Source organism: Myodes glareolus, chromosome 26, assembly GCF_982192425.1.
Source record: "Myodes glareolus chromosome 26, mMyoGla1.1, whole genome shotgun sequence".
NCBI classification, from domain to species: Eukaryota; Metazoa; Chordata; class Mammalia; order Rodentia; family Cricetidae; genus Myodes; species Myodes glareolus.
In genome coordinates, this window is record NC_142051.1 from 12,457,568 (window position 1) to 12,472,850 (window position 15,283).

At 45.6% G+C, this 15,283-nt stretch overlaps 1 protein-coding gene across 2 annotated transcripts in view; it reads right to left on the reverse strand.

Annotated features, from left to right (window-relative positions):
* Nucleotides 1-15,163, reverse strand: part of Rbms2 (RNA binding motif single stranded interacting protein 2) — a 67,174-nt gene extending 52,011 nt beyond the window's left edge. For both annotated transcript variants that reach the window (XM_087902035.1, XM_087902034.1), the window contains exons 1-2: nt 14,898-15,163; nt 3,219-3,313 (exon numbers count right to left, since the gene is read on the reverse strand). The gene's annotated coding sequence lies outside the window, so the exon portion shown is untranslated. The remainder of the gene's footprint in view (nt 1-3,218; nt 3,314-14,897) is intronic.
* Nucleotides 15,164-15,283: the final 120 nt, after the last annotated feature.

The following is a 15,283-nucleotide window of genomic DNA, read 5'->3' on the forward strand; positions in this document are numbered from 1 at the left end:
CCTATGCAGCCTGTAGGAAGCAGACACTCAGGAAACACCCAGCTGTTATCTTGATTAGTTATTGCAATTAGTTACTGTCTCCCTTTGAGTGTCATGTGACCAACCCGGAAGACCTTAAGAGGACATTTCTGGAAACCAGTACCTTAGTTGCATTCAAGATTATGCCATCAGCTGTCAAGATGGCTCAGCTAGTAAAGATGCCTGCTGTAAGCCTGACAGCTCGACTTCAGAGTCTGGAACCCACAGCGGCAGGAGAAAACCATCTCCAGAGTTGTCCTCCGGCGTCCAAACGTATGCCATGCCACATCAGCAATGGGAAACTTAGACTAATTTAAATACTAAGGCTCTCCTAGGACTGCTGGGAGCTGAGGCTGACACCTATGATCTTAGCACGCGGGAGGATTCCCACAGCTGCAGACCGTGATCTACACGGCATCCCACGCCAGCCAGGGCTGCATGGTGAAACCTTGTTAGCAAACAAAGCAGATTCTAGGATGGGCTAAGGAGGCTCAACTACACACCAGGAAAACACCCCATAACTTCTGCAGTTGTTTGCAGATCTCCACAGCTAGGCCTGCCCACTTTTCTGAGCTCTAACTCAAAAAGCACGACCCCGCCCCCGGCCCTTTTATCTCTCCTTTGGATGCTGTGTTAAATCCTAGGCAACATTCCCCTCTACACATCCGCACTTTTTCTCTGTGGGGAAACTTTCTCCCTCAGCGCAGCTGCTTGCAGGCCTCCGCTGACGATCTGCCTGCTTTCTTGGACCCTAACTCAAAGGCATTAACTTTCTTTCTCCCTCTTTAATTCAACTCCTCCTCCTGGCCTCTGCCAAGATTGATAGTTTGACGGCCCTGTTTTTTGTTTTGTTTTGTTTTTTCCTTTCAAACTCTGATAAAACAGTTTTGGAGTTTCAAAAGGAACATTTTAAAAATGGGGGAAAAGAAGTTTAAAATAAGACATGGTGGCACACGCGTGTGATCCCAGCACCCAGGAATATGGTGGCACACGCGTGTGATCCCAGCACCCAGGAATATGGTGGCACACGCGTGTGATCCCAGCACCCAGGAATATGGTGACACACGCCTGTGATCCCAGCACCCAGGAATATGGTGGCACATGCGTGTGATCCCAGCACCCAGGAATATGGCGGCACACGCCTGGTGATCCCAGCACCCAGGAATATGGTGGCACACGCGTGTGATCCCAGCACCCAGGAATATGGCGGCACACGCCTGGTGATCCCAGCACCCAGGAATATGGTGACACGCGCCTGGTGATCCCAGCACCCAGGAATATGGTGACACACGCCTGTGATCCCAGCACCCAGGAATATGGCGGCACATGCGTGTGATCCCAGCACCCAGGAATATGGTGACACACGCCTGTGATCCCAGCACCCAGGAATATGGCGGCACACGCCTGGTGATCCCAGCACCCAGGAATATGGTGGCACACGCGTGTGATCCCAGCACCCAGGAATATGGTGGCACACGCGTGTGATCCCAGCACCCAGGAATATGGCGGCACACGCGTGTGATCCCAGCACCCAGGAATATGGCGGCACATGCGTGTGATCCCAGCACCCAGGAATATGGCGGCACACGCGTGTGATCCCAGCACCCAGGAGCATCTGAAGCTCAAGGTTATCCTCAGCTACCTGGTGAGCGTGAGGCTATCCTGGGCTATAGAACCAGCTCAGAAAGGAGGGAGAGACAACAGCTAAGTCTTGAGTCACAGAAAAGTCATACTTCCCCTGGTATACTACTACATTTTTATAGGCTATCCAATAAATTTAGGGCCACAGAAACAAAATGTCCCAGATACACACATGATAGAAAAGTTAGGTCAAAGAGCACAGACAACACTAACTAGGGACTGAAATTCAGTGAGTACACACACCGAATTGGGGTGCTGGATGTCAAACCCAAATCCAGCAGAGTGCATCTGCCTGTGAGCTTCATCCCTGGTTTTGTGAGGGGAGGGGAAGGCAGCAGTGTCCAAGGGTTCTGCTCCAGTGGGTCAGGGAGAACCCTAACCCTCCAGCATGGCTCCTGCCTTTCTGTTTCCTTCGTTAGATTGTTCACGCTTTTCTACATTTAGTCAATTTTTAATTCTTAGTTCCCATGAGTCCAGCATTAGGTTCTTCTGTTTTTGTTTGTTTGTTTTTCTTGTGAGGGGCTCTCTCTATTGTTACTCAGCCTGGCTCCTAACCCAGACTGCTAACTATTCTCCTGAGGAGGTAGAATTACAGGCAACGCCACTGAGTTGTTTTGGGAGGGAGTAAAAATTATTTGTAATATCTTTTAGGAAAAGAGACATTTATACCTTCTGATTTCGAAGCGATTAGTTTGGGACTTCTCTAGAACGTGCACCGGAGGAAAAACACTCACCCTTGCTGGACATGCTAACACACACGCTTCAAGCATTTGGGAGGCAGAGGCAGGCAGATCTTTGTTGAGTTTGAGACTACATAGTGAGAGCCAAGACTTCCAGGGCTACAAAGTGGGAGTCCATCTCAATACCACCCCCAAAAACCCCCCCGAAAAAGCCACTTTCGTTACTGTGTGTATGTGTATATGCCAGCCAAAGCCACAAGAGGGCGCTAAACCTCCTGCAGCTCAGGTTTCAAGAAGCAACGTAGGCACTGGGAGTCATACTCAGGGCCTCTGGAGAAACAGGGAGCACGCCTAGCCTCTGAGACTCATCTCTCTCGAACACCTTTTTTGTTTTTTTTTAAACACACGGTCTCAGTCTCACAGCGTTGCCCAGACTTTCCTGGAGGTTAGTTTCTGAAAAATGCAACACGGTTTGACTGTAGTTACATAGGCCTGGAATTCCAGCCCTCGAGATGTAGAGGCAAAAGGATTCGGATTCAGAGCTGGAGAACAGTCTCAATTAATAATGACTTTGCGGCCAGCCTAGAGTGCTCGAGACCCCCTGGCCCCGACACACAGGGATATCTTTACTGTGAATGACAGCACTCATGAGATTTCCACCACTCAGGACGCCGAAGCAGGTCAATTGCATGAGTTCTTCTCGGTCACACGGTAAGATCCTGTCTCAAAACAAAACAAAACCAAAAAATGCAAAATATACTTCCAAGCAAGAATCACAAGGATTTAGAGGTGGATGGACTTCGCCTGTCTGAGGGAAGATGCCTGTTATGCCACTGTTGGGCCTCCCATCAGGGTGGAGAACCGAGACGAAGGCCTTACCTGCAGATGTGGTGGACTCTAGCCAGTGTGTGTGTGTCCTTGAAGGCAGGGAGCCTGGCCAGCTTGCAGGTGAAGGTCTCAGCACACTTCAGCACCTGGGGAACAAGGTCTATCAAAACCAAGACACTCCCCCAACACACCCCCGTTCCCGATAGAAAAACTCGGTTCCGTTGACTAACGTGTCTGCTGCAAGTATTCTCTAACAGAAATCACCTAAAACATTGAGTTTTTCTCCTCGTAAAGAGGAAAAGCAGGGTTAGAAAGAAACAGAGAAGATTAGGCTGAGGATATAGCTGGTAAGGCACTTGCCTATCAGGACTGAGGCTCTGGGCTTGAGCCCCAGCACCATGCAAAAACAGGTCTGCCGGCACTTGCCTGTGTTCCTGCACTTCAGGAGAAGGAGGATCAGGAGTTCAAGGCCATCTTCCTCTGCCCTCTTCAAAGTGGTCTGGATTATGTAAGACTGTCTCAAACAATGAAAAAGAGAGAACACAGGAAAGAGGAGTGTTTGCCTAAGCATACACTTGGGCTCACAGTGTGTAACTCTTGCCTGCCTCACGCCCACGAAGGCAGCAGAGATCCCTTGGACAGAGTCACAAGCTACCTTGTGGCTGCTGGGACCTGAACTTGGGACCTGCATAAGAGCAGCAAGAGATCTTATGAGCTCTGAGTCATCCCTCCAGGCCCTCTTCACCTCCTGCCCAGCTTCTTCAGACAGGGCCTTACGATATAGCATTGATTGGTTTAGGACTTACTATGTAGACTAGACTGGCCTCAGACTCACAGAGATCTGCTTGCCAGTGCTTCCCAAATGCTGGGGTAAAGGCGTGTGCTACTATACCCAACTTGTGTTTGTTGTTGTTGTTGTTGCTGTTGTTTTAAGTTACCAGGCATAGATTTTCTGTTTTTTTTTAAGGTTTATTTATTTATTACTTATTACGTATACAGTGTTCTGCCTGCATGTATGCCTGTCCATCAGAAAAGGACACTAGATCTCATTACAGATGGTTGTGAGCCATCACATGGATGCTGGGAATTGAACTCAGGACCTCTGGAAGAGCAGTCAGTGCTCTTAACTTCTGAGCCATCTCCCAATCCCTCCCCCCTTTTTTCTTTTTGTTTCTTTTCTTTTCTTTCTTTCTTTCTTTCTTTCTTTCTTTCTTTCTTTCTTTCTTTCTTTTTGGTTTTTAAAGACAGGGTTTCACTGTAGCTTTGGAGCCTATCCTAAAACTCACTCTGTAGACCAGACTGTAGTGGCATTTCATTTGTATTTTAATAAATAAAGCTTGCCTGAATATCAGAAAAGTAAAACAGCCATACTGGCCAGCCTTACAGACCAGGCAGCAATGACACACACCTTTAATCCAGGAGCCACACTGGTTTGCCACAGAAACCAGGCAGTTGTGGTGCACGCCCTTAATCCCAGAACTAGAGAGGATTATAAAATGGGAGGAGACAGCTCTCAGACACAGTCTTCATTCTGAGATTCCTGGAGACAGGATCACCATTTCAAACTGAGGTAAAGATTAAAAGCCAGTGGTTGTCTGTTTTGCTCCTTCTGACCTTCAGGTTGAATCCCAATTTCTGTCTCTGAGTTTTTATTAATCATGCTACATGGTGCCCAACGTTTGAGGTACAAATTCACGAACAAAAAAGCTGTTTTCGTGGGCTTTTTAGCCACCAGCACAGGGACAGAGCTGGACCCAAACTAGCCGCCTGGGTTCGGGAGAAAAACTGCACTCCCAGTTTCCATCTGCCCTGGCTTAATCTCAATGTAAAGGTGGAAAATGCACAGAGAATATGGATACTGTGTGCTATTGTTGATGTGGGATGTCCTTCTGTAAATGTGTTGCTTTTATTGGTTGATGAATAGAGTTATTTCAACCAATGGCTTAGCAGAGCAAACCCAGGCAGGAAATCTGAACATATATATATATATATATATATATATATATATATATATATATATATATATATATATATATATATGAGAGAGAGAGAGAGAGAGAGAGAGAGAGAGAGGCAGAGTCAGGAGCGGGGCAGTGGTAGCACATGCTTTTAATCCCAGCACTCGGGAGGCAGATGGATCTCTGTGAGTTCGAGGCCAGCCTGGTCTACAATAACTAGTTCCAGGACAGGCTCCAAAACTACAGAGAAACTCTGTCTCAAAAAACCAAAAGAAAAAAGAGTCAGAGTAAGAGAGAAACCTTATAGCTGCTGAAGGAGAAAGGTGCCCAGAAATTTTGCTGATTAGCCATAGCCTCAGATGAATAGAAATGGGTTAATTTAAGATATAAGAGCTAGTTAGGAATAAGCCTAAGCTATTGGCCAAACAGTGTGGTAATAAGTATAGTTTCTGTGTGATTATTCAGGTCTAGGCAGCTGGGAAACGAGTGGTCTCCCAGCTTTTGCTTACAAAATGGCCAACGTGGGGTAGCTACATCTACATAAAACCTGGGATCACTTGAGAAGGAGTTCTAGATGCAAAAGAACAGAGCTAAGCACTGCTTCTTGGTAGCAGCATTTTTTGGGGTAGGCTTTGTTTGCTAGCGACAAGCAGAGGTGCAACTCCTTGAAAAGAAGGATTAGGAGTCAGCATTAGCAGCAAAAACTGCGTGGCTCCTTTAAGAGATGGTGGCTCAGAAAGGCGGTAGTGGTGCATGCCTTTAATTCCAGCACTTGGAAGACAGAGGCTGGCAGATCTCTGTGAGTTCAAGACTAACCTGGTCTACAAGAGCTAGTTCCAGGATAGGCTCCAGAGCTACAGAGAGACTCTGTCTTGAAAAACCAAAAAAAAAAAAAAAAAAGGTGGGGGTTGGTGGCTCCTCTCTTCAGGGAGGTCCTGCACTTAAATAGACTGCATGTTACAAATTACTTCATGGTGTTGTCCATTTTATTTTTTTAATTACACCAGGCTTCTTATTTGTTTTGCTTTGTTTTGTTTTTTCGAAACAGGGTTTCTCTGTGTTGCTTTGGAGCCTGTCTTGGAACTGTAGCTCAGGCTGACCTCAAACTCACAGAGATCCGCCTGCCTCTGCCCCCTGAGTGCTAGGATTAAAGGTGTGTGCCACCACCACCCAGCACCAGGCTTCTTATTAATTTAACCTTTACATCTTAAATTAACCCATTTCTATTATTTTATATTTTACCACAAGGATTGTGGTTTGTTACCTCTTGCTTCTTGGGCAGCTTCATGGCATCTCCTTGACTCTGCCTGCTCTCTCTCTATCTCTTCCAGCCTGGCTATATTCTGTCCTGCCATAGACCAAATCAGCTTTATTCATTAACCACACATACAGAAGTACATCCCACATAATACTGTGCTGTCTTTGACTTGTTTGACTGCTGAGGAGCAACAGCTGCTAAAAGACATTTGATTATAAATGCTGCTGGATTAAGTCAACCTATATATTTTGAAAATGCCTTGCCTTCAAAATTTAAGTCAAAAGATATGTTACTTTGGAGAAGAGGTTTTGCTTTTGTTTCCACAGGAAATGAGAGGCTGTGGATTCATTCTGGGTTAAGAAAAATCAGGTGGGCTGGAGAGATGGCTCAGAGGTTAAGAGCACTGGCTACTCTTCCAGAGGTCCTGAGTTCAATTCCCGGCAACCACATGGTGGCTCACAACCATCTGTAATGAGATCTGGTGCCCTCTTCTGGTGTGTGGGCATACATGGAGGCAGAATGTTGCATACATAATAAATAATCTTTAAAAAAAAAAGAAAGAAAGAAAAATCAGGTTTGATCAAAGAAGATCCCCTGAGAAATCTCCAATAGGAGTGGATTGCCCAGATGATCCAACTTTCAGAGGGTCACTGTTGGTCCTCTGAGTTGTCACCCAGAACAGCTTCAAGACTGCTGGCTGAGATGATGCAGAATACTCCAGTCAGGACTTGACCATAATCCTAGATTTTCTTTGGGTCCTCATAAGATTACATCAATCAGCAGGAAGTAATCTAGAAAACTATGCCCACATTCCCAAAAAATGGATTGTGTATAACTGTCATTGTTTAGGGGATTAGTTAAAAGTTATTATTGTGAATGGTCAGAAAAAAAGTTAAAAAAAGGAAATTGGATTCAAGGCTCCTGTCTTGAAAATAAAAAAGGGGGCTATAGATAAAATAAGATAGGAGCTGGAGAGATGGCTTAGAGTTAAGAGCACTGGCTGCTCTTCCAGAGGTCCTAAATTCAATTCCCTGCTACCACATGGTGGCTCACAACCATCTGTAACAGATCTGGTGCCCTCTTCTGGCCTGCAGGCAGAACACTGTATACATAATGAATAAATTATAAATTAATAATAATAATAAAAACACCAAAATTGGTTTTAAAAAAATAAATAAAATAAGATAAAAGGGTAGATGATTGAATCTACTCTGAAAAGTAAAAAGGAAGAATACTGATATGATAACATAAAAAGGTAGATTATTGAATCTACTTTTACAAAGAAACTACTAGTTTTAAAGTTTTACATTGGATTAGACTTATGTGTGTTATATACAAATTTTGTATACTAATACAAATTTGAGATTAATTTTGTCAAAACATACTATACATTCATTTTTAATCTTGTTCAAGGTATTGAACCTGTACAGCTCACTTAACAATGGAATGCAAATTTCTAGTTCTTGGAAATTCTTATTACCAACTGTTTCTGATAATAAGGAAAAGACTAAAAATAATTAGTCACTTATTATAGTCGAACTTGTAGTCACATTAGGTATGTTTTCAAGGTAAAACAAAGATATATTTTAGGCTGGGCGGTGGTGGTGCACGCCTTTAATCCCAGCACTTTGGAGGCAGAGGCAGGCGGATCTCTGTGAGTTCGAGACCAGCCTGGTCTACAAGAGCTAGTTCCAGGATAGACTCCAAAGCTACAGAGAAACCCTGTCTCGAAAAAAAAAACAAAAAAAGATGTATTTTAGATAGACAGGTCATCTTCACAAACACTTCAGATATCTACAGAACATGGCATTTAAGATGTTTTAATAACACGGGTTATTTTTCATGACAATGAGACAAGTCTGCTCCTAGCAGCACCAACCTACTTCAGAGAAGATAATGAGAATCAAAGAAACTCCACATGGAGTTTACTTTCTTTGTGGCAAAAGTAAATCACTGGGCAAGAAAATGCACCTGCCTCAACTGCTGACAGTATGCTGTCCATATTAGACAAGCCGGACACAAAAGAAAGTGACGGCCAAACATTGTCAAGACAAGGAGTGACAGCCCTTTAGAATATCCTGCTTCACTGAAAAGTCTGTCGGATATGTTAAGCCTGTAAGCTGAAGATGGATGCCCTAACACTGCAGAGGAACTGTGAGTGACTGTCCGGGTAGCCAGCTGTTTTTGAAGTCACTTGTTGAAACTTCCTACTTACTTAGTTAATATTATTTCCTTCTTGGGTCTCTGGGGTAGTTGAAGACTAGACAGTTGAGGTTTTATTTGTTTATCAGACACAGAAAGCAAGTTACGATAGAAAGTAAATTAGGTACAAGACTTTGAACTCACCAAGACAGGATAGATATAGAATATTTTTTTCTGAATTTGTCAAATGCTAATAGACTAGGCATTGTTATTTGTATATATTGTATATGTTTTTCTTATATTAGTTATAATCTTTTTATTTTAGACAAAAAGGGGAAACGTGGGGTATATCATTTGTATTTTAATAAATAAAGCTTGCCTGAAGATCAGAAAACTGTGACAGCCACACTGGCCAGCCTTACAGACCAGGCAGCAATGACACACCTTTAATCCCAGGAGTCACACTTGCTTCTCATAGAACCAGGCAGTTGTGGTACACGCCCTTAATCCCAGCACTAGAGAGGATTATAAAATGGGAGGAGACAGCTCTCAGACACAGTCTTCATTCTGAGATTCCTGGAGACAGGATTGCCATTTTGGACTGAGGTAGAGGTTAAGAGCCAGAGCCTGGCTGTTTTGCTTTTTCTGACCTTCAGGTTGAACCCTAATTTTTTTTTTTAAGATAAGGTCTCCTGCAGCTCAGGCTGGCCTTAAACAACTCACTATGTATCTAAGGATGACCTAAGTTCTCAGGCACACATCACTGAAGGACCCAAGACTGGATTCTATGCACTCTCAGAATGGACTACATTGATGATATGGTTCTATTCATGTGTTTTCTTCACACCCGAGACATTAATTTTTGCCTAGCCCTAGCTGTATCTCTAAAAACAATTCACATGATCCCATTGTTGGATCCTAGAGTCCAAACACCAAGGAGGAGTCGCCTCCAGAGAGCACCTCTCACACCACAGCTGATGTAAAAGCATGAGGATTTTATTAATTCTGTCATGACAGGGTCCCTCAGTGTTCGGGAAGCCAAGAGACCCCGAATAGCTGGTATAGGCTAGTTTTAAAGGAAACAGCCACAGAAGCAAAAGGAAGCAAAAGGGGGGGGGTGTCTGGAGGTTGTTCTTTGACTATTATGATTGGCTTATTCGAAAGGGCTATTACCAATAATTGGCTGGAGAGTGGTTGCCAGATCAGATGAAGTAAGAGGTCACCTTGACCCCGTTTCCCAGGGACTGAGTCAAAACATTCGTGTGTGGGTAATTGTTCAGGAACTGAGTCAACATCTTAAAGGTTATCTTGCCCCAAGTTCTGGAGAACATACGTGCATGTGTAGCTGTTAGGACTTGGTTCCCAGGGGGCAAGGGGGAAGCATTACTGATGAGACTGAGAGGGCTCAGAATTGTCAGAAATGGCTTCAGAATTGTCTTAAAGTTTTACACCATAAGGGGTCACAATCTCAATTCAACTACTAGGTTCGGCCAAATCAAACTGATAGATAGATAGATAGATAGATAGATAGATAGATAGATAGATAGATAGATAGGATAGATACAATTTCAATATTTCTATCATTGAAAATTGTTAATTTCGTATGGTTACACTAGCACACAGCAGTAAGTGTAAAACCATGAAGATGACAAAGAGCCAACACTGAGGACTGGGCATGTAGTTCAATGGTGCATTTGCCTAGCAAGCAAGCACAGGACCTGGGTCGATCCACAATATGCCTGAAGATAAACAGCAAAGGAAAAAAAAAAACCTATTAACTTGAAATAGCCTTAACAATACCTGTATAAAACCGTCAAATAATAACAACAAATATTTGCTAGGGGCCATGGCAAACAAACAGCCACAGGCTCCAGAACACGGATTTCAGGTGTATGTATCCATGCCAGGTCGGAATCTAGAATTTTTGACCTTCAGTTCTACACTGTTTGCTTACGACGAGCACATGCCACCATACCCGGCTCTGTTTTTGTTCTTTAAAAGGAAGGGTCTTCCATAGTCCTGCCTGGCCTCAGAATGGCTACGGAGGAAGACTTTGACCTTTGATTCCGTCTCTGCATCCCAAGGGCAGGCATTACAGGAGCGAGGCGCCACAGGCTGAGATAGGACCCAGTTTCTCAGCTAGGCCTCCTCGGTACTGAGTTTTATGTGATAAAACACAGCAACTTGCAAGGAGCAGAGGATTTATTAGGCTCACGCTCTGTCCTGGTCAGGGTTTCTATTGCTGCAAGGAAATGCTATGACCAAAGCAAGTTGGGGAGGACAGGGTTTGTTTGGCTTACACTTTGACATCGCTGTCCATCACTGAAGGAAGTCAGGGCAGGGACCTGGAGGGGCAGGAGCTGATGCAGAGACAACGGAGGAGTGCTGCTTACTGGTTTGCTTCCCCTGGCTTGCTCATCCTGCTTTCTTTCTTTTTCTTTCTTTCTTTCTTTCTTTCTTTCTTTCTTTCTTTCTTTCTTTCTTCTTCTTCTTCTTCTTCTTCTTCTTCTTCTTCTTCTTCTTCTTCTTCTTCTTCTTCTCCTCCTCCTCCTCCTCCTCCTCCTCCTCCTCCTCCTCCTCCTCCTCCTCCTCCTCCTCCTTTTTTTTTTGTTGTTGTTTGTTTGTTTTTCAAGACAGGGTTTCTCTTTGTAGCCTGGCTGTCCTGGAACTCACTTTGTAGACCAGGCTGGCCTCAAACTCACAAAGATCCACCTGCCTCTGCCTCCTGAAGTCCTAGGATTAAAGGCATGCACCACCACCTCGAGGCTAATCTCTTACTCTTTACTACCTGCCTTGGCTTGCTATCGCTGTAATAAACACCATTTCAAACAGCAACAGATGTAGCAAAGGTTTTATTTCAACTTACAGGTCCCTGTCCAGTCCATCATGAAGGGAAGTTGAGGCAGGAACCGAAGCAGGGACCATAGAGAAATGCCGCTTACTGGTTTGCCGCAGCCACCTTCCGTGGGCTGGGCCCTCCCACGTGCCGGCAGGCCTTTCTGATCGAGGCTTTTCTCAAGTGAGGTTCCCTTTCCCCAAATAACTCAAGCTTATGTCAAGCTGACAAAAAACCCAACCAGGACACCATCCAAATATAATTTAAATTCATTATAATGACAGACTATAATTTTTATCCTTTTCGGAGTGTTTCTGGTGAGAAAGCAAGCCACCAAAGACTACCAGGAGAAACACTGCCACCTGCTGGGCAGAGCAGGACACGCGTCCTTTAGGAAACAGGATCCAATGTAGGTCAGAAGTTTGAGGGGAGAGGGAGATCTTATTTTTATTACTGGGGTGTAAGTCAGAAGACCACATTGTTGGGTCATTTCTCCACTTTCAACCTTACTTGGGTTCCAGGAACCAAACTCAGGCTGCCAGATTCAGATTCAGACAACATTTTACCTGCTGAGCTGTGTCGGTCACCCCAACTTTCGCTGTTGTTTGTTCTGTTTTTCTGTTTTGAAGGAGGAGAGGTCCGTCACCATATAGAGGCTGGCCTTGAACTGCTCACCCTTCAGGCTCTACCTCAGGAAATCAAAGTGCACCCGGGCAGGTTTGATAGGCAGGTCTTTGCCCAACCAGCTCCCACGTAAGAGGAAAAAGCAAGCAGAAGCTCACAATGGTGATATAAAAGAGATAATTCAAAGAAACAGGGCTATAAAGGAAGCAAACAGTTCCTGATTAATAACTAGAAAGTCCCTAACCTAAGGCATTTTTCTCCTGCTCTTCTTTCCCTAATGAAGGGCTGGCAGACAGATTAGTTCATTGAGTACTGGCCATGAGATCATACAGACTTGAGTTCCGACCCCCATCTCACACATAAAAAGCTGAGAATCTGTAACTCCAGCATTGAGGCGAGGTATCGCTGGCCATCCAAGGTCTAGCTGCATCTAGGTCCAGGTTCAGGAGAGACCCTGACTCAAAAATCACGTTGGGGGCTGGAGAAATGGCTCAGGAGTTGAGCACACTTGCTGCCCTTGCAGAGGACCCAAGTTCAGTTCCCAGCACCCATACGGTCTGTAACTCTGGTCCCAGGGTTACCTCTCTGGCCTCCACAGGCACCAGGTACTTATGTGGTGCACACGTATGTGCATGGGAAAAGGCAGGCATGGTGGCGCACACCTTTAATTAGGAGGCGCAGGAAGACGGATCTCTCCAGGTCAGCCTGGGCTATCCAGTGAGACCCTGTCTCCAAAGAAAAAAATCTCTAAAAACAAAGTGGAGATCCCCTGAGAAAGACACCCGAAGTCACCCTGTGCACACATAAGCACATGGACATACACCACACATACAAACTCGTGTTGGATTAAGTTTATACTGAATAGTAAGGCTCTTAATTAAAATACAGGCATGAGGCATGTGTGTAATCTCAGCAGCTCGGGGACAATTTGAGCCCAACAACATAACTAGTCCCTGCCTCCAAATCAAAAAGCATGGGTGGGGGTGTTCAGCTGGTTAAGTGCTTGCCTAGCACGTAGGAATCCTGCGGTTCAGTCCCTGGCTTGGAATAACTCTGGGTGGGCAGGGTAACTGCAGGCCTATAACCCCCGCTCTTGAGTAGAAGCCAGAGGGTCAGAGCTTCAAGTCATCCTTGAAAAGCAAGTTCAAGAGCAGCAGGGAGACATTCTATCTGCAAAGCAAAAACCAAGAAGTTTGCTTTCAGGGCAGTCAGAAGTAGGGCAACGACCTGTGGTTCCCCAGTTAGAGGAAGTGCTCCTGATAGGGGAGCAGATAAGTCACGAGAGGAAGGGCTCACAGTAGGAAAAACAAACAGAGGGAGGTCCGCCTGGTTTAGACAAAATACCCACTCTGAACAGTAAAAAGAAATGCCGTCCTACCAAACACGCAAGCATGGCTTGATGTTTGTTTTCTCACAGTTACATTTCGCTGTGGCAAGTTCCTCTCCCATAGCCTCACTGAGCTTGGCCCCCTGACCCTCACACCCAGGCTTCTCAAACAGTGAGATCTACAAGGAGTGTACCCACCCCGTTCTGGGTCAGGATCGGGGCCATTTAGATTCAAACATGAAAATTGAAGAGTTCTGTAATGTAGCCTGGGCAGCCCAACAGTCAGTGACCAGTTCTATCTCACAGAGTAAAATAACCTTTTTCAGGAGCGAGGTAGTTTTCTCCCGGGTTATTGATTCAGTTGTCAGTTTTGGAGAAGGCTGCATGTAACCCAAGATCTGTGTAATTTCAACTCTGGGCTCTCTTATGCAAGCAGTCTTAATTTTAATTTAAAAAGTTGTTTTATTTTTTTTAACATTTATGTATCTGGGGCACGGTGAGGGGGGGGGGGATACGTGAACGCTCCTGTCTCTGTCAGTTCTCTCTTTCCACTGTATGGGCTCCAGGGCAGTTGTCAAGCTTAGCAACCTTTACCCACCCAGGCATCTCTGTTCTGAGTTTCCTCTCTTCAGAATGGGCCTAATAACGGCTTCATGGGTCACAGCTGAGGAGAGAGACTACCTGAGTGACACACCATACCGCTGTTAATATAGTTCCTACTAAACAAAAGTGTGAGGAGGTGGGGTGGACTCCTTAGGGGACAGAAGATGGCCTTGAACTACTGACCCATCGGCCCCTCTGCGCGCTGGAGTGCTGACCACCACTCCCTTAATTTTCAAAGAGTTTTGTGCATTTTCTTCTTTGAAGAGGAGATGCGTGGGTGATTAAATAGACAAAACTGGACTAGCCATGGTGGCGCACACACTTTTAATCCCAGCACTCTGAAGGCTTAAATGGGTGGATCTGTGAATTCGAGGCCAGCCTGGTCTACCTAGGGAGTGCCAGGACAGCCAGGGCTACATTGAGAGGCACAGTCTCAAAAAAAAAAATTAAAAAAATTGGGAGGAGCATTTATATAATGTTTTCTGTTTCTTCTCTCTCTCCCTCTCTCCCTCTGTGTGTGTGTTGCACACACCTGTAATCCCTGCATTTGAGAATGCTGAGGCAATATGGGCTATATCACAAGGCCCTGTCTCTAACACACTAACACGCACGCACACACACAAGGTTTTCGTGTTCACTGTCTTTTCTTTACCTCTCTCTCTCTCTCTCTCTCTCTCTCTCTCTCTTTCTTAGTTTTTCGTGACAGAGTTTCTCTGTGAGCTTTGGAGCCTGTCCTGGAACTCGTTCTTGTAGACCAGGCTGGCCTCGAACTCATAGAGATCCTCCTGCCTCTGCCTCCCAAGTGCTAGGAATAAAGGTGTGTACCACCACCGCCCGGCTTTCACTTATTTTAATGCATGAACTCTACAGAAAGAATTTTGGCAGCCACCAAATAAACTGCAGGCAGATCACTCTAAGAACCTAGCACCGGAACGACTCGCACGGAAGCGCGACTGTTTCTGGACCTGCGCACTCCACTCACCGCCAGCGCCCGTCTGTGACGCGGTGCTCTGAGCTCGCAGCCCGCACAGCAGGTGCGCTTCTGGCCTCGGACCGTCGCACGCCCCCGGCGCGCCACCCTCTCACTAGGTGGCTCCTGCTTCCCGCTCGTTCTCATCTTTCTCTCTCGAGTAACATTTTCAGCTGCACCAGAGAATCCCATCATTTCCAGCCCTGCCGCTTCTCCCCGAGCTCCGACTACGCAGAAAGGGGCTTCTCTCCCCACCACCGCAGTGACGCGCCCCGGAGTCCGTGGGCGCAGGGACCTGACTCTCCCCGCCTCCCAGGGTTCTTCTTCCTCGATGATTGGCCATGGGCCCTGTCCGTCTTGGCTCCAGGACCCGCCCTCTCCCACGCAGCGCCTTCCAG